This window comes from Xenopus laevis, chromosome 1S, assembly GCF_017654675.1.
Source record: "Xenopus laevis strain J_2021 chromosome 1S, Xenopus_laevis_v10.1, whole genome shotgun sequence".
Classification (NCBI taxonomy): domain Eukaryota; kingdom Metazoa; phylum Chordata; class Amphibia; order Anura; family Pipidae; genus Xenopus; species Xenopus laevis.
Window position 1 is genome coordinate 150,709,883 of NC_054372.1, and position 19,162 is coordinate 150,729,044.

At 39.1% G+C, this 19,162-nt stretch overlaps 1 protein-coding gene across 2 annotated transcripts in view; it reads left to right on the forward strand.

Moving 5' to 3' along the window:
- Nucleotides 1–1,099: 1,099 nt before the first annotated feature.
- Nucleotides 1,100–19,162, forward strand: part of camkk2.S (calcium/calmodulin-dependent protein kinase kinase 2, beta S homeolog) — a 46,672-nt gene continuing 28,609 nt past the window's right edge. The window contains exons 1-2 of one of the 2 annotated variants that reach the window (XM_018244199.2): nucleotides 1,100–1,252; nucleotides 19,106–19,151. The gene's annotated coding sequence lies outside the window, so the exon portion shown is untranslated. The remainder of the gene's footprint in view (nucleotides 1,253–19,105; nucleotides 19,152–19,162) is intronic. The other variant, XM_018244200.2, reaches the window with a different exon arrangement.

The following is a 19,162-nucleotide window of genomic DNA, read 5'->3' on the forward strand; positions in this document are numbered from 1 at the left end:
AACTTCACCAATCGGAAACAGTCTATTGCAGGATCGCTGTCGGTAATGTTGCAGCTTTCACGGCCAACAGCCTGAATGCTTCGGGGGGCTACCACCTCTCCCCTTCCCCAGGGGACCCGTACAGCCAGCACGAACCCCACTACAAACCCTGCACCGCCAGCCAACTTTGTAGAGCTTCGGCCATGCCTGTCCAGAGCCTGACAGCGGAGCCTTGTCTTCTAGTTGTGCCTCCTCCACCCCTGGGAGCATCATCACAGGCAGCAGCAAGGGCCCCGGGATAGGGCTCCCACTGGCCAAGGCATGAGATTCTTCCCCGGGAGAGATGGCTAGTGGCGGCTCCGGCTGCAGCTGCTACCTCCTCCTCCTGCGCTACTGCTGCTGCTTAGTGTCCCTTGTTCCTCTAACCAGCGCACGTTCCTTCACGTGCTGTCAGTAGAATAGCCAGGGGGGAGAAATCGAGCACCGCAGGATGGATGGTCGCCCTGTCGACTTTTCTGAAGAGGAGGGGAAGCCGAGTTTCAGTAAGTTATTTCTTAATAAAGGCTTTTCAATTTTAAAGTTTAATTTGTCTTGGTGGGCTTTTTTTCGTTGTATACTAATGAATTTTAAAAAAAAAATGTTGATTTTTTTTATACTAAAGTCTATAGTTAGTATAGATATGGGTATATATAATTTATGTAAAAGTAGGGAGGGGTGTGTGTATGGATGCTGGGTTTTCATTTGGAGGGGTTGAACTTCATGGACTTTTTTCAACCCAATTTAACCCCGTCCCGGCTTCGCTTATTCCTGCTCTGAAACAAAAGAACAGTGAGTAGCAATAATATCCACAGCTGCTCCTCAAGAGCTCCGTTCACCCCTCCCAGTTCTCCCGCCCTGACCTGAGCCCTCCCCGTACTCAGAGCATGAACTCGTCCTATTTTAGGTCTCATATTTATAACGAATGAGCCGTAACATTCTCCTGATACATCTGCAGCACGGTTAATCCTCATCCTCCACTTACCCATCAAAACACAACTTGTGAGCCAATGACAGAGCGCCTTACATCGTTGCACATCTGGGCCATTCAGAGGCGAGCTGCATGTGCGGGGAGAAGGAGTGGCTCATAATAATGGGGAAGTCCCGAATGGCCAATCACTGAACGACTCTCATCAACTACTAACAGTGTTCTATACAGGCTTGGCACAGGAGCTTCTCTAGGCTTGGCACAGGCAGGTGCTGCTCTTGACCCTAGTGCCTGTTAACCAGGAGACAGGTAAGAGAAGTGCCCTGTGTCCTTATGTGCTATTCATGCTGCTAGTGCTGGGTACACGTACACGTACAGGTGCAGGCAGGTACAGGTGCTTGGGGTGCGCAGTGCAGCTTGTGGGCGGGAGTGCAGAGGACCCGGGTCCGGGGGCAGCATTAGCCAGTGATCTTTAACCTCCAGATGTTTTCAAACTACAGCTCCCAGCATTTCACTCTCTTGGGGTGATGGGATTTGTAGGTGAACAGCCTGGGGGTAGCAGAGTCACTATCCTTGTAATGAGTTTTATTATGAGTAACATTTTTAATATGTATAATGTAAGATATATATATTTTATAATGAGTAATTATTTTTGTTGTGATGACTGGGACGTTTTTTAAAGTTCTGTTTATTTCCCCCAAATACATGAGGATGCATGAGTATTTTGTGAGATGTGCTTAAAGGAGAAACAAGCCTTTGGACTTTATTTCATAGTGTAGTGATCCAGTGATATAGGAAGAGCCCGTTGTGCTAAGGGATCTGATAGCAGCAGTAGAGCAGTGTGTATTGCTAGGGGAATCTGATAGCAGCACTTGATAGTTTGTATTGCTAGGGGATATTATACTAGCAGCAGAGCAGTGTGTATTGCTAGAGGATCTGATACTAGCAACAGAGCAGTGTGTATTGCTAGGGGAATCTGATAATAGCAGCAGAGCAGTGTGTATTGCTAGGGGAATCTGATACTATAGCAGCAGAGCAGTGTGAATTGTTAGGGGATCTGATACCAGCAGCAGAGCAGTGTGTATTGCTAGGGGAATCTGATACTAGCAGCAGAGCAGTGTGTATTGCTAGGGGATATGATACCAGCAGCAGAGCAGTGTGTATTGCTAGGGGATATGATACTAGCAGCAGAGCAGTGTGTATTGCAAAGGGAATCTGATTATTTCAGCAGAGCAGTGTGTATTGCTAAGGGAATCTGATCCTAGCAGCAAAGCAGTGTGTATTGATAGGGGATTTGATACTAGCAGCAGAGCAGTGTGTATATTTCTAGGGGAATCTGATACTAGCAGCAGAGCAATGTGTATTGCTAGGGGATCTGATACCAACAGTAGAGCAGTGTGTATTGCTAAGGGAATCTGATACCAGCAGCAGTGCAGTGTGTATTGCTAGGGGAATCTGATACTAGCAACAGAGCAGTGTGTATTGTTAGGGGATCTGATACTAGCAGCAGAGCAGTGTGTCTTGCTAAGGGAATGTGATATCAGCAGAGCAGTGTGTATTGCTGGGGGAATCTGATACTAGCAGCAGAGCAGTGTGTATTGCAAGGGGATCTGATACTAGCAGCAGAGCAGTGTGTATAGCTAAGGGAAGCTGATAGCAGCAGAGCAGTGTGTCTTGATAAGGGAATCTGATAGCAGCAGAGCAGTGTGTATTGCTAAAGGAATCTGATATTAGCAGCAGAGCAGTGTGCATTGCTAAGGGAATCTGATACTAGCAGCAGAGCAGTGTGCATTGATAGGGATCTGATACTAGCAGCAGAGCAGTGTGTATTGCAAAGGGAATCTGATACTATCAGCAGAGCTGTGTGCATTGCTAAGGGAATTTGATACTAGCAGCAGAGCAGTGTGACTGTGCATTGATAGGGGATTTGATACTAGCAGCAGAGCAGTGTGTATATTTCTAGGGGAATCTGATACTAGCAGCAGAGCAGTGTGTATTGCTACAGGATCTACTAGCACCAGCAGAGCAGTGCACATTACAAATCTGCATGTTGTATGGATGCTGAGAGCTGGTGTTCTGCTGGGAGTGGGTGTCAGTGATGGGCTAGGGTGCTAGTGATTGTTTTAGAGCAATTAGCAGTAACTAAAGTTAGTAGCAAAATAATTTTCCTTATACAATAGCTGAAACAATATTGCTCATGTCACAGTTCCAAGTACAAAGAGCCCTGTAGATAATCACTGTGAAGCCTGGGGTCTTTAGTTAGTCTCTCTGTCTGAATCACTTGGGTACAATATCTATTGTGGTGAAGCCCTAAGGGTTAATGTGCATCTGACTGCAGATGGGTCTGTTTCCACACTGCCAAAATCAATGTCAGGCTTGTGTGTGTGTTTGGGGGTGGTGCAATAGAGATTATTCGCTTGTTGGAAACTATACAAGAATCATGGGATTTGGGAATAGATCCAGAATAAAAGAAATAGAAAGACCCTCTGAACTAAGAAGCTGTGGGAATCTTTACCGGACATGAACTGTATTGTGTGCCAAAGCAGATATTCTACTGGGAAGCTGCAAATATTGGGGGGATGGTTGACGTGCCGTTTATGTCTCCTGTCTGGGATTTTCTCTTTACTATTTCTTCTACATTGTTTAACACTTTATGCAGTTAAGGGAGCCTGCAATATCTTAAGATGCTTTATTTTAAAGCTGACTGTACATATACTGATAAAAATGTATGAAGCAAAAGTTTCATGTGTTTTTTTTATGGTGGATCCATGATTTCCAACCAATATCTACATACCACTGGATACTGGTCTGTTTGTCAAGCCAGCTAGGTTTGAGCTAGCATTAGAATGCGAAGCTACCGATACTGTTTATGGCCCCTCGTCCTGTAACCATATGGCACTGACCCAAGTATGTTCACCTCAAGGAAGTGGAATGTGTACATGTAATCACTAATAGGTTGAGCGTGGGGAGTGTTCAGCACTGGAACATTAACAGCCCCAATTTGTAATACATCTATAATGCTGGGACACCTACCCTTTGGACCAAATAAAACTTGTCCAATTGTTTATACTCGTTGTCCTGTAGTTTATTCAGATAGATTGCAGACACACAATATACAAACAGCCATTGTTATTCCTGATGCACCAAACATCACATAGGCAAAACAGAACTAGCTACACTTTTTTCAATTTTCTTATTGTGCTCCTTTCCGGTGTGTTACTGATTCTGGCAACCAAAAAACATATTGACTGTGATTGTGTTTATCATTAGTCATAATTAATTTTGTTTATTTTTCTGTTCACCTTTGGTCCACAGATGTTGTTGGACTTCAGTAGTAGTGCATCGTCATCTGTGGTAGTCCATCGTCATCTAGGGACTCACAGTTAAGAGGAGGTTCAGGATCCCCGCTGATATTGAACGAATTCTCACCCTCAAAATTGTTTTAGGGCAGGTTCAGTGGTGTAAATAGAAAGTTAATAGATAGTGCCCTCTTGTTGTGCTACTGGGAGGAAAGAAAGATTCTTTAGAAAACTAATGGTATTCAGAATCAATAACTATTTTGGGCCACCTTTCTGAAGAACTCTTACCAGCCTGCAGAGGATGGTCCTGGTTAGTGACTTTATGGGGGGGGCTGGGAATGCAAGCATATGGGAAATTATGGATGTAGAATGGTAGGCCTGTGATGTCAAGGGCAAGGAATGGGTGGAACGGGGGAAGGGGATAGAGAACTTAAAAGGAAGGGGCTTATTGCAAAACAGTTTAAAGAGGGGAGTAAAGGACAGGCAATAATACATTTGTAATACTGACCCTCTATTTAGCTGATGACATAGACTGGTGACATACTGGCTGGGTAGCAATCCTACTCCCAAGTGAGGTATACCATATATACTCAAGTATAAGCCGTCCCGAGTATAAGCCGAGGTACCTAATTTTACCTCCAAAAACTGGGAAAGCTTATTGACTTGAGTATAAGCCGAGGGTGAGAAATGCAGCAGCTTCTGGTAAGTTTCAGTCAAAAAATTGAGGGTTTCTGCTCCCATTGGAGGTGCCGGCGTCTTGTTTTTGGATGCCGGCGACCACTCTTGGAAGCCGGCGAATATTCTTGGACGCCGGTGACTATTCTTGGACGCCGGTGACTATTCTTGGACGCCGGTGACTTTTCTTGGACGCCGGTGACTATTCTTGGACGCCGGCTACTATTCTTGAACGCCGGCGACCGTTTTTGCACTTGACCCGAGTATAAGCCAAGGTAGCGTTTTTCAGCATATTTTGGGGGCTGAAAAACTCAGCTTATACTCGAGTATATACGGTATATGTCAACTGAGAAAATTTGAGCTACGCCTTTTGCTTCAAATAGGCACAGGATCAGCCCATCAGAGCACATACACATGCTGAAGTATGCATAAAGTATATACAACAGCAGAGAAACTGGTCCATGTACAATTAGCCTTACGTTCGGTGGATGCTGTCATTAAAGTAACTTTCTCATTTTGCTTATGAAAAATGTGCAGTGTTGCAGAAACTAGAAAAGGCTGATTATGGCTATTTTGGAACAGAGCCATAAACCATGTCTGACAAAGTACCCCGCATCTGCCATGGTGCCACAGCAGTCTAAATATGGAAGGGGGAACTACACAACAATAGTTAAAATGATGTTATGTTTAGAAAAATAGGCTATGGAACATTGCATTGAATCCATGTACCTGTATGGGATCCATTATCTAGAAACCTGTTACCCAGGAAGCTCAGAATTACGGGAAGGCCATTTCCTATAGACTCCATTTTAATCAAATAATTACAATTTTTAAAAATCATTTCACTTTTCTCTGTAATAATAAAACAGTACCTTGAACTTGATCCTACTAAGATATAATTAATCCTTGTTGGAGGAAAAAAAACGACAGTTTCAGTGTTTTTTTTAGTAGACTTAGGGTATAGAGTTCCAAAATACAGAAAGACTCCGGTCCCATACCTGCACTGTGTATTAATCTGAATGAAATGGGGGGAAATATTGAATGAAAGAATTTTTTTTCACAATAAATAATATTCCAGCGTGGTATTTGTCATTTAAAGTCATTTTACTTTTGTCGTAGAAAGTGTAAATTAATTAAACAGAAGTATGTCTATCTGTTGCCATGGCTACATAGATATAATGTAGTGTCAATCACAGCACAGAAGCCCATTGCTGCCATGGCCACTGACAGGAAGTGGATATTTTACAGGAAGTATAATGAGACTGCTGGCTAAAATTGTTTTATTCTAAAAAACGTTTTATTTTTTTCTTGTGGATTAGAAAAAAAAATGAAGAAATGCTTCTAAGGTGCATATTTTGTTCATACATGTCACATCAGAGTAGCCCTAAGATAATTTTACAGGGATATGAGTTTTGTTGGAGGTTGAGGTGATTCCCACTGGGCTGTGCCATTTATTCCATCTGTGTGTGTGTACTTTATGCTGTTTAGGGGAAATCCTGTTATGTATTAGTGGAAGGTTATCTGTGTTTATCTGTATTTAACCACACCTAATGAGAAATACTACACTGACTGACCCTTAGCAGAACATTTGTTGGATTAATTCAGAGATTACAGTAGTATATCTGTCAGCAATTCATTACTTGTGTTTATGTCAAACACGGAGTCTAGTATTGTGTGTGGAGAGAGGGCAGAAACAAATCATCTGCTGCTTCAATTTTAGAATCTGTATTTGCATAGAAATAATCTTGAGATGCATCTCCTTGCATACTTTATTTGTACTGACTACAGTGAGCATGCACACATAGCAATTGCTGTAGCATTTTAAATCTGGGATACGTGTACATCTATAATATAAAGATTTATTGTTGCTCAGCTAGTTAGTAGTCAGCTGCAACCCAGGTCATGCGTATTAAAAAACAAAAAACACAGCCAGTGACGGGTAAAGGGTAAAGGGCATTTCCACTCAAACACTGCCTAATTAAAGAAAGTGTCATTCTAAATAACTACACAGATTTAGTGGGTTTAATTGTACAGGTATAGGATCCGTTATCCAGAAACCCATTATCCAGAAAGCTCAGAATTACGGAATGGCTCACATAGACTAAATTTTATCCACATAATCCAAATTTTTATAAATGATTTTCTTTTTCTCTGTAGTAATAAAACAGTAGCTTGTACTTGATCCCACCTAATATAGAATGAATCCTTATTGGAGGCAAAACCAGCCTATTGGGTTTATTTAATGTCTATATGATTTTCTAAAAGACTTAAGGTATGAAGATCCAAATTACGGAAAGATCCATTATCCAGAAAACCCCAGGTCCCAAGCATTCTGGATAACAGGTCCTATACCTGTACATGTAATTTTATCTAAAAAACAGTTTACGTGTATTCCTTTATTTTCTCTGACTCTTGAAAAACTCAAGGCGAACAGTTCTCCAGGTCTGTTAATAAGCTGGCTTCCTACAGTTTCAGGAGTCATAAACAGAAGTGCAGATAATATAAACAGCAGTTATATAATTAACTAAAAAAAACATTTAAATTGTTTGATGTAGAAGTACCATTGATTCCTTAAGCAGATCTGTATGGATTTTCAGTGAGAATGTCCATAAGAGCTTTTTTAATATGGAAAAAAATAGCAAATTACGAAAATGTATGCACACATTCACGCCAATGCTGGATAAAATATTCACACAAAAAAAAAAAGTTTTGCAAATTGCGAATTTAAATTGCTTTTAACACTATTTTCTCACACAACGGCCTTGCGAATTGGCCGCACTCACACAAACACGCATCTAATTTGTGAGCCATTTGCGAAAATTTGTATACTTTTTGCCTCATTGCATAATAATTCTAATTTGATAATTTGGCTCTTGGGCCAACAATTGGGGAAGCCCATGTCACTGCACACCACATCCATGGCCAGATGTGCTTCTTGACAAGTATAATTTTACAGCTCATAAATTTATTTAAACACATCTCAATTAGATATTGTGTGGAAAGGCTATAATTTTGGCCCCCATATGTGTCCTATAGGATGCCAACTTGGCTAGGAGAGGCTGAATCCGGCATTCATTGTCTGCCAATTATAAGCATCTTTAGCAGAGACAATGTAAATGAAAACATAGAACATCTGAAATACAGGGTACCATACTGTATATAAGTGTATGAAATCTGACAAAAACAGAAACACTTAAAAGCTAAAATAGAGTTACACTAGGAGTATTGACTTGTATTGTGATTACTTGAAACTAAAAGTAAATCTGTTTAATAAACTGACAGCTGAGTGACAAGCTGCTAAAGAGATGTCCTTAGCACTGCATATCTTGTCAACACTATATAAATAAATGATGATGATGTTCTTAAAGATGTTGGAGTTTATATGTATATCTGGCTTTGCACCCCATTTTGCAGGGTGTAGGCATTTCATTAATTAATGTATTGCAGATCTTTAATCCAGTATTGTGATATCTGCCCCCAAGTGTGTTCTGCAAACACCACCCATCCTCCTCACTTTATGAGAAATGTAAAAAAATATTTCTTGTTTTCCACAAAAAATCACTATAGAATATATTAACTGCGAACATTACATTCTAATTGTTCTATAACAGCTGCAAGTAGGATCTGCTGAAGGTCACATAATGTACCTGCCGATGCCTTGCCTACATAATCCCTGTCCAATTGAAAGGATGAATGTAGGAGGCTGTTTACACTGTGTGGGCTGCTCCTGCATCTCTACCTTATAATATCCTGCTCATACAGACACATTGCCATATGCTGGATTTAATCAATTCATTACAGTTGTGAGCAGACTCCTCACTTCTTTCCAAAGAGAAGTGTGTGACTGACTAATAAACGCTATCATACTGCCCTAATCATATTAAATGATGAATACATTTTGCGCAGGCACTCAGTAGCAGTTTAGCTTTGCAGTAGATCAGAGATTTCTAATGCAATTCTTCTATCACTTTTAAAGGGAGTTGTGAACATACAGTCAGACAATGCTGTGTTTTTCCCCACGTTTAATTGAATTCTAAAACACTAGGGGCTTTCTGCAAATAATCTTGTGTGTATATATATATATATATATATATATATATTTGGTATTACAGAAGTTCAGCATTGCTGTTTCTCAGTTACTGAGGTTCTGACTTTACTTCTTAACAGGGCACTATTTGCTTAGTTTGTATTTACTCCCCATGTACTTGCATAGCTTTTTTTCTCACTACCCAGTACAGGCATGGAACCTTATCTGGAAAAGCAATATCCATAAAACTGAATTACAGAAAGTCCATTCACATAGTCCATTTTAAGCAAATTATTATTTTTTCTTTAAATAATAATTTTATTTTATTCTCTGTTATAATAAAACTTCTAGTTGATGGTACAGTAAGTGAAAGATCAGGGGCCATACAGTGAAACAAACAGCTTTCAATTTGTGCTTTGTAACAGCAAAAAATTAGGATTTAATATGTATTTTCAGAAATGAAAAGCGTAGGCAGAATGTTTTTTTTAAACAAAGTTCCATTGACTATGCTTTTTTTTTTTTGGCATTTTGGCAAAAATATATTTTTTAGGGATATACTGTTCCTTTTTATGTTTTTTTAGAAGCCTTAAATGAAACCTCTACTTCAATGATGAATATAATGTAATAACTTGCCATCCAATGGTTTAATCACTAAAATCTATGGGGCAAATTTACTTAAGGGCGAAGTGGCAAACGCTTGACAAAATTCACCAGCGTGACGTCATTCCGTTACTTCACCGATTTACTAACGGGTGCTGGCGTAAATTCGCTTGCGAAGTGGACATACTCTAGCGCTACTTCACACCCTTACACCAGGCATCGTAAATTAGTCATCACTAGCGCAACTTTGCTTGCTTGACGAATTAACGGTAGTGCAACTTCGCTACTTTCACCTCCCTGAGCGCAACTTCGGATTTTAGTGAATTAGTGGCGCCCTGGCGAAACTTGGCCTGGGGAAGTGCGGCGATGGTGTCGCTAGTGCATTTTCGCCACTCAGTGAATTTGACCCTATGGTTTTTGTTATTTCTTGAGCTAAAACAAAATAAACAAAGACATTGGCCAGCGCAGTTTTCTCCTAATGAGCACTGGCCCTGTGTATCAGGTACGTCATTACAATCTTTGGGGGGTGATTTCAGCTTTCCTTTTCCATTTAAATCTACACTGACCCTATACAATAAGCCTAATATGTTTACTAAGCATTTACTCTATGGCCTATGATTAAGTCCTTGAAAAGCATGAAACATTAATTTTATGGGGTCAGTATAGATTTTAATGGATATGTAATAAAATACTTTTTTATCTTTAATTTGTGCAACACTATTAATTAACTGGTATATTCAGTAGCATCACGTTTTCATTTCACAGCACTTTTTGTCGCATATTTTTTCACAGTGTTTTGATGGTGTTAATATTTTTTTGATCCACAGTATTTGTTCTGATTGAAACCTTCTAGAATGGGTTAAGCCCGCATGAGGTATTTGAATTCTAGACTAGAAATGAATAGATGAACAGCATTCTATAGTGCTGAGCCCAGTTTCCAGTCTGTAACTCAACTCAAGCTGTTGGAGCTGAAAGTGAAATCTCATTTCACATACGTGTAAGCCTTTTCTAAGAAGCTAAGAAATTCTGTTTGTGCACTTCTTAAAATTCACAGCACACTGCGATATGCCACTTCTTAATGAAGTGTAGGAGAGGAATGGGTGCAAAAGCGGCTCCGAATATATATTTGTTAGAGAAAATTGAAAAGAACAGGTCAGAGCTGAAATTAATGTTACCAATTGTCCTACCTAGAATGGAATGGCCTGAACAGACAAAAATATTCTCAATAGTTTATGAACCTTGCTAATGTTTAAACCCACAAAATAGAATGTGTTATGCATTTTGCCTTCAGGCTCTGGGAGGCTATTGGACTTTAATTAAAATTATTTATTATCTCTCAAATAAAGCCAGTTCGCTATGGTGAGAACATTATAGGCAGGTTTTGTAAAGCTGTGCATTTTAAAGCATTTAATAGTGTCGGGAAGATAGAGACTGATCGCTGATCAGAAATGTCCTTAAATGAATGTTATCAGAATATCTCAGTAAAATCTGAGAACACTGCCATGTATAAAGCGTGCCGTGCAAATTTTTATGCATGCTCGTTCTACTTTGTGATCACTCTCCCTTTAACTACACCCACTCAAGGTCACAGCCACATTTTTACTGTTATCTAAAAAATTTAATTTGACTCAGATAAAACACTAATTTGTATGTACACCCAAGAATTGTTTTGACGTTTTGTTTCATGATATCATGTCATATACCCATAGCAAATATATAACAATATAAATGTAGTGCCAAGTTTGCAGCATGTTTAATGGACCCAAAGCTTAGAGAAGTATAAATGCAATGTCACGTTATATTTAATGCCACTGGAAGACATAACAGACTAAAAGCAATGTCAGCTTCTTGTTCAATGCCCCTAAAACACACAGTCAAATCAGTGCCATATCAGCTTCATGTTTAATGCCCCAGAATGTGTTTAATGCTTCAGTTAGTGAGATGCTTATTGAGCTCATATCATACATGTATGATAGACAATGGTGTGTGTTGAGGCTGGGTGTATGTATTGTTGGAACCAGCCTTGTCATGAAACACGAAAGCGCAGAGACCCATCGGTGTGCCCCACATCTAAATAAGGTTGGTGTGAAGATTGACTTACTTGCACACTGCAGAAGGAGTTAAAAGTCAGACATATTTGAGGAAGACATGAACCTCTCCATTGGAATAAATCCAGTGCCCTTGCTTTCAGTCCTCTTGCTTTGAAACCTCCTTTTAATATTTACTCTTTCACATTCTTCATGTCCCAAAAGAGAATATTTATCCTAGACATTATATATCTTCTGGCTGATTTGTTCCAGCTGTAATGTATAGGAATCCTGGAGAGACTATGCTGTTTGCTGTGTTCTTTAACTGGAGGTACTTATGTTTCTTGGAGTGCTAGTGTTATTTAATGATACATCTCTTTACAAGGTAATGTTTAGGGTTTTGTTTATCACTTCCTGCGCTTTGGGTGAACCTTTCTCCCCTCTGTGAGCTTTTTGCATCTGGAAAATGGCACTTTAGTGAATTTGCAGGGGAGCGAACGCTCGCCTGAGTGAAAATTCGTCTGGCGAAAGGGCACTAAACTTCACTAGTGATGCTCTATTTCGGTAGCGAATTGTCCTCTATTCCTGATTGTGAATTAGCGATGTCCCTGCGGATGGGATTTCTGGTGAATTTCCACTACTGACAGCCACTTTGCCCTTTAGTAAATTTGCCCCGTAGTATCTGCACATAATAGTCTTACCAGGGCTGTATTAGTGCTTGCTCACTGAGATCCGCTCTCACAGAGCGGATGTCGCCAAACCAGTGGATCTCTCCTGATATGCCCACATTGAAGTGGGCGCTATCGGGCTGATCCGATCATGGGCCCTAGGGCCCAAAGATAGGATCACAATGCATCCGAAATGAGCAGTCAAACACGCACACATGAGGCCGCAATCCATCAGGATTTCGACTTTCGGCCAGATATCGATCATCGAAGCCCTTCAGATGGCTCCACACACGGGCCAATAAACTGCCGACTCGGTCTGTCGGCAGCTTTTATCGGCCCGTGTATGGGGGCCTTAAGGCTTTGTAGGCAACTAAAATGTGGTAAATCACAAGAGAGCATATTGTGACGCATTAATTATTAAAGTATTTTTATACTGGAATCACAGCTTTCTGGAGCAATTACCAAACAGTTGTTGTTGGCGTGAAGTGACTTTGTAGCATTAACACTCTTCAGAACAGAGTCACAGATGTGGCTGCTAGAGGAAGGGGATTCTTATAACCAGTCTGTGCAGGGAATAAAGGGAATTTATTATCATTAATATTGTTGCATTTTTCTAATTTTATTTGTTTAAAACATTAAAGCAATGATGTCATGAAATGTATGTAGTAGTGGTTTCCAAAAAATATTTTAGTCTCTAAATGCATGTCAGTTTGCTAACCCAGCAGTGGCATGGCAGTGCTAGCATTATTTTATCACCCCCCTTTTTAGTACTGGTACAGCTAGAGTATCAGACATAAACATACCTGAGTTTGGGGTTATTTACATGTTGCTAAGAACTATATACACACTTGGAGAGCATATTTGATTAAATGTACAAGAAATCAAGACCTGCTACAACATTTATGGGGGAATGTAATAAAAAAAAAAATTGGTAAGGGAAAAAATATTTGCAACGCGAAAAGTTATGCCTTTACAGGAACAAATAGCAACATAGTGTTGCATACATACAGTTTCTGTTCTGATGTAAATTATTGGTCGACACTGCATTATTTTGTTGTGTTAAGTATAGCACAGTGGTTTTAATAAGAAAGGCTTGCTTGGATATTCCTGTTGAAGTTTGTTTTGTTGAATTGGAATTACGATAAATATATCTACGTATATAAATTATGCAAAAAAAAAATCCGGATTCTTTCTGAAATATTCAAATAGCTATTCAATTTTACCCTCCCAGCAATCTGTTATTCGACATGCAGCTTTGTGTAAGAGTTTAAGAGTTAGAGCACAGAGTAATGATGTATCAGAACTATATGTCCATCAAAAACATTGACTTTGACATAAAGCATGCATGCTAGAGGTGAATAGAAAAGATTTATTGATTATTTAATATATTTATTATTATTGTTTATCTTTCTCTTCTGACTGTCTACCAATTACCCTCCATTTTGACTTCCTAACTGCTAGAGTAATCAAGTAAACATTCTATTTTTGAGAGTGAAATTAAATATCATAATACTGCAAATATTTTGATGTACGGTATCGGACCTGTTATCCAGAATGCCCGGGACTTGGAGGGTTTCCAGATAAACTGTCTTTTCATAATTTGGATCTCCATACGAGTATTATGTATGGCACGCTATACACATATACTAGAAGTGAGAAATGGGCAGCATGAAAGTACTATAGTGATTTTTTAATATATCATCACAATAAAGCACACCATCTATAAAGATTACATATCCTGGAAACTAAAAGGCCATGGGCAAGTTGTCATTTCACCAAGAAATCAGATTCTCTACATGACAACACTGTTTGGGCAATAGTGATATATACATTTTCTAGGAAGTTTTCTCTATCCCTTACATGTTTGCACATTGCAAATAGGAGGACCATCTGTTCTGCCTCCCCACCTGCACAATAGCACGTGCAGTCATTGATTTGCTTTTCATCAAAAACCAGTGAGAGCTCAACACCTTGGGGACTGCTTACTGCAATAACCTGTGCAAGTGAATAGCTTTTTGTGTGCTTGCTATCCCTATTCAGCATCAGGGCTGGAACTAGGGTTAGGTACAAGAGGCACGTACCCAGGGTGCAAAAGGTAAAGGGGCACCAGGCATGTACCTCTTCTGCAGCCTTCTCTAGTTTGGACTATTTTCCAAACATCTTCGGTGTGGGCTCTTCGCAAATGCGCACGCATGCAGGAGGTGGGAGCGATAAAGTCGGCCAAGGCTGCTTAGGCGTCCGGACAACTCAGCCCGCACTGTTTAGGAAGTCAAAAATGAGTCAAGAGAATGATGGATATTGTTTGTAAGCCTTATAAAACATTTTTTTTTAAAAAAAAAAAACTGTTCTGATCTGGACTGAAAGTACCCAGAATTAGTTTTTACATATTTTATGTAATATTAACACCAAGGGGCAGATTTACTAAGCTCGAGTGAATTTTCGAGGTTAAAAAAGTTCGAATTTCGAAGTAATATTTTGGGTACTTCGACCATCGAATAGGATACTACGACTTCAAATTTACTTCGACTTCGATTCGAAGTAAAAATCATTAGAATATTCGACCATTCGATAGTCGAAGTATTGTCTCTTTAAAAAAACTTCGACTTCAATGCTTCGCAAACTTAAACCTGCTGAAGTGCTATGTTCATAATGCATATTCATTCTGATCTGGACTGAAAGTACCCAGAATTAGTTTTTACATATTTTATGTAATATTAACACCAAGGGGCAGATTTACTAAGCTCGAGTGAATTTTCGAAGTTAAAAAAGTTCGAATTTTGAAGTAATTTTTTTGGTACTTTGACCATCAAATAGGATACTACGACTTCAAATTTACTTCCACTTCGATTCGAAGTAAAAATTATTCGAATATTCGACCATTCGATAGTCGAAGTATTGTCTCTTTAAAAAAACTTTGACTTCAATACTTCGCCAACTTAAACCTGCCGAAGTGCTATGTTAGCCTAGGGGGACCTGCCAGAGCAATTTTCTAAGTTTTTGGGTATCGAAGGAAAATCGTACGAATCGTACGATTGGAAGTACGATCATACTACGATCGAAATACGATCGTACGATGATTAAAATCCTCCGACTTCGAATGTCGGAGGATTCTATTCGATGGTCGAATTTCAAAGTATTTTCCACTTCGAAATTCGACCCTTGATAAATCTGCCCCTCGGTCATAGAGACTAACATTCAAATTTCTATTTCTCCGTCATCTCTAAAAATGTGTGTTTTTTTTTACGTCTTGAAAACGAAAAAAAATCGAGATTATGTAAAAACTATGAAAAACTTGAATACAAAAATTGGCCAAGTAAAAGTTGGGGAGGTCTTATAAGTCAACGGGAGCTATTTTGATCCTATTAAACCATTTTGAATCGATTCAAACCTTTAGAGGTTTTCTTTTTTTTTTTTTCCTGCTAGTAATTGCCTGAAAAATTCAAATTTGTAGAGGTTTTCTGATTTTTTAGCGCAACATTAAGCATTTTTCTTCTGTTCGTGCTTTTTGTATTTGGATCTTTTAATAACAGCATTTGTGGTTTAATTTAATTATGGTTTCAGAAAGCAACAATACCGCTAAAATTCAACCTTTAATAAATGGACCTCCCTGTGTTAATATAACAAAAAATGCGTAAGGTTATTTCTTCTTGTACTTAAAGGAACAGCAACACCACAAAATGAAAGTGTTTTAAAGGAATGCCAATATAATGTAGAGTTACCCTGCACTGATAAAACTGGTGTGTTTTGTACAGACTAATTTCCAAAGACCCACCAGCACACCCTGGCCTCTCAAAATACAGCTGGTCCGGTGCTCAGTTAAAAGGGATCGGCAGCCCTTGATTAACACACTTAGAAAAGAAAAACCGGCACTCAGGACTACATGCAAATGGGCCAAGCCCTGCGTGGTTAATGCAACGGAGCATTTCGGGGGCGTGCCCCTTCGTCAGACAGCAAATCACACCAAATAGTGAACCATTTAAACATTTCCTAATGGATATTCATTAATTCCCAACTGCTTAATTGCTAACTTATCAATTTATTAATACAATTTGTGTGCACATTAATGCATCAAAATTCAGCAGTGAAATCACCATAAATATATGTAAAAAAAAAGTCCAGAACAAAGTCCAATATCAATCAACTGAAAAAAATTGAAAACATTTCCTGTGAAAAACGTTTAAAAAAAATGTCATATATCCCATAAATTGTTACATAAAGTCAATTGCTTTTTACCTTGCCCTTGCAACATATCAATTCAATTCTTATATCTGCAAAGTAGAGAGGAAAGGCAACATATTAACATTTTTAAGTGTTTTTAAAGATAACAAGTATTCTCAAAGATAACAAGCTAGATTGAATTCCTCATTGAGTCCCCGTGGGACCTTTGTTTGTAATATCCAGATCCAGTGGCACTCCCTTTGTAATAGTAGTTTTTTATTATCCTGCTGATTATTTAAAGTAAAATTACTTTAAATAATCAAATCTTCAAATTGGTCACTGGACCTCTCCCATTGACTTATGCAGGAATTCAGCAGGTTTTAGGTGGTGAATAGTCGAATCTGAATTTTATTCTTAATAAATCTCGGAAATCGAATTCAAATTTTTTCAATTCCCTAGTCGACAGTTTTGACCATAAAAAAATTTGACAATTCGAATTTTCAATTTGACCCTTAATAAATCTGCTCCTTATTGTTGTAAGCCTAAGTATTTAATACTTTTAAATGAACCTTTTGTTATTATTAATGTTACTGACACATTTTTAATGTGTCAATTTATCACGTAGTGCTGTACAAAGTTGAGTACATTAAACATACAAATGATAATCGATACAGGGATCATTTTTAAAACTGCTTTTTTTAAATAAAAAAAAAAGCATTAGGGATAGAGTAAGAATTCAAAAGATAAAAAGGGTAAAAAGATAATATTTTTATGTCAAAATACATTGCACATATGAACAGAGTCCGATGAGAAGAGATGTAGTTAGGTGCAGAGGAATGAAAGGCTTTCATGTTTATGAGGAGGAGTAATGCCCTGAAATATAGCAAAAAATGCTTCTTTGACCATTTACTACCTATTCATGTTATGCAAAAGCCATTGTGTTAGGCGATTATTAATACTGCTACTATTATTATGCCATATTTATACATTTTAGCTCAGAAGGAGAAACCAGGTTCAACCAAGGATCAATTTCTTTTAAAGGGGTTGTTCACCTTCCAAGCACTTTTTTCAGTTTAGTTGCTTTCCATTTTACATTTTTTTTTTTTTTTTTTTTTTTTTTTTCAAAATTGAAGTTTAAAGTTTAATGTTCCTGTCTCTGGTGTTTCAATCTGGCAGCTCAGTGATCCAGGAGCATATTCTGAATTGTTACAATTGGATACATGTAGTGGCTACATGAGTTGATACATTTATCAGCAATGTATTTGGAATATAATACACAAAAGCCATGAATATCTTGTAAATTATATCCTTATAAACGGTGAGTACTGATGTCATCAGTTATAAACGGTGAGTACTGATGTCATTTCTGTCACATGACTCACTTAAATTTGTGTATTATAATAAATAAAGTACCCCCAGTTGTAAAATATAAGGATATTAGAAGTTACCTCGGAGTTCCATGACCTATATAAAAACACTCGGCCTTCGGCCTCGTGTTTTTATATGGTCATGAAACTCCTTGGTAACTTATAATATCCTTATATTTTACAAGAGGGGGTACTTTATTCACTATATTAGCAACTATTGTATCAATAACAGCTGCCACAGCCGCTGCTTCCGGGTCACTGATGTGCCGTGCGAACCCGGAAGTGACATCACACGCACAGCCTGGAGGGAGTGTGGGAGTGAGTGCCTCCTGGGCGGTCAGGCTGAGAGGAACTTTTCCCAGATCTGGATTGCAGTGCACACAGCTGCTGAGAATGGCACTTACCTGCACTGATCACTCACAGGAAGCTTCCCGGTGGCAGGACAATGGCTGCAGGGCTGGAAGTTTGGGATGCAGGATGCTTGCCCCACAAGGTGAAAAACGAGAGCAGCAGCAGACTAGCAGAGTGGGAAGGGGAACAAGCCGAAAGTTTCCTAGCTGCTGTGGCCGCCGGGGACTGGAGGGGAGAGGCAAAAGAATACTGACACTAAAAATTTTCTTTTCAAAATATCAATCTACATAAAAAGTTTCCTAAAGGTCATGTTGATCGTTTTTCGGTGGTAGTTCTGCTTCAAACTTTCATAACCTGGCAATTTTTTTTAAATGGATATGGTAATTATGGGGTGTGGCCACAAAAATGGGCGTGGTCAATTAAAAAAAAAAAAGTCAAATCTTTTTGTCCCTCTTTCTGTTTCCAAAATGTTGGGTGGTATGTGCTGGCTACCATGTGTTTCATTAGTTCTCCATGTTTGTCTGCAGGGGGGCCCCCAAACTCTAGTTACACCACTGAGGGTAGTTTTTCCCTGCCCCTGAGGACTGCTCCCAGAGAAGATTTAAACAGATCTCAAAATCTGAGATTCAGATGGGGCTGAGTGGCATACCGCCCTTTATTTTGTACCGTCCTATGCACAGGCTAGAGTCCTGCACCGGGTTGGTACCCACAGAAATAACAACATCTGGCAGGATTGTGGGCACAAAGTTGCACCCTCTCCTTAGTGCAAGTATGGGTAGGGTCCAGATTTCAAAAAGATGGACCCACGTAGGAATCTAGCACAAGCCTTTATGGCCTGCCAACAAATCCAGACATGGGGCTGCAGTGCTAGTGAAGAGATCATCATTGTGTTCTGTACACTTGAAGCGCAGAATTTAAGCCATTAACATATGTACATGCATACATGATGCAAATTAATTTTGCTTACATACATGTATTCTTTTTTCAAAGGTGCGCACCAATGATCATTTCTGCTTATGCAAGATACAAACAAAAGGTAAATATTGT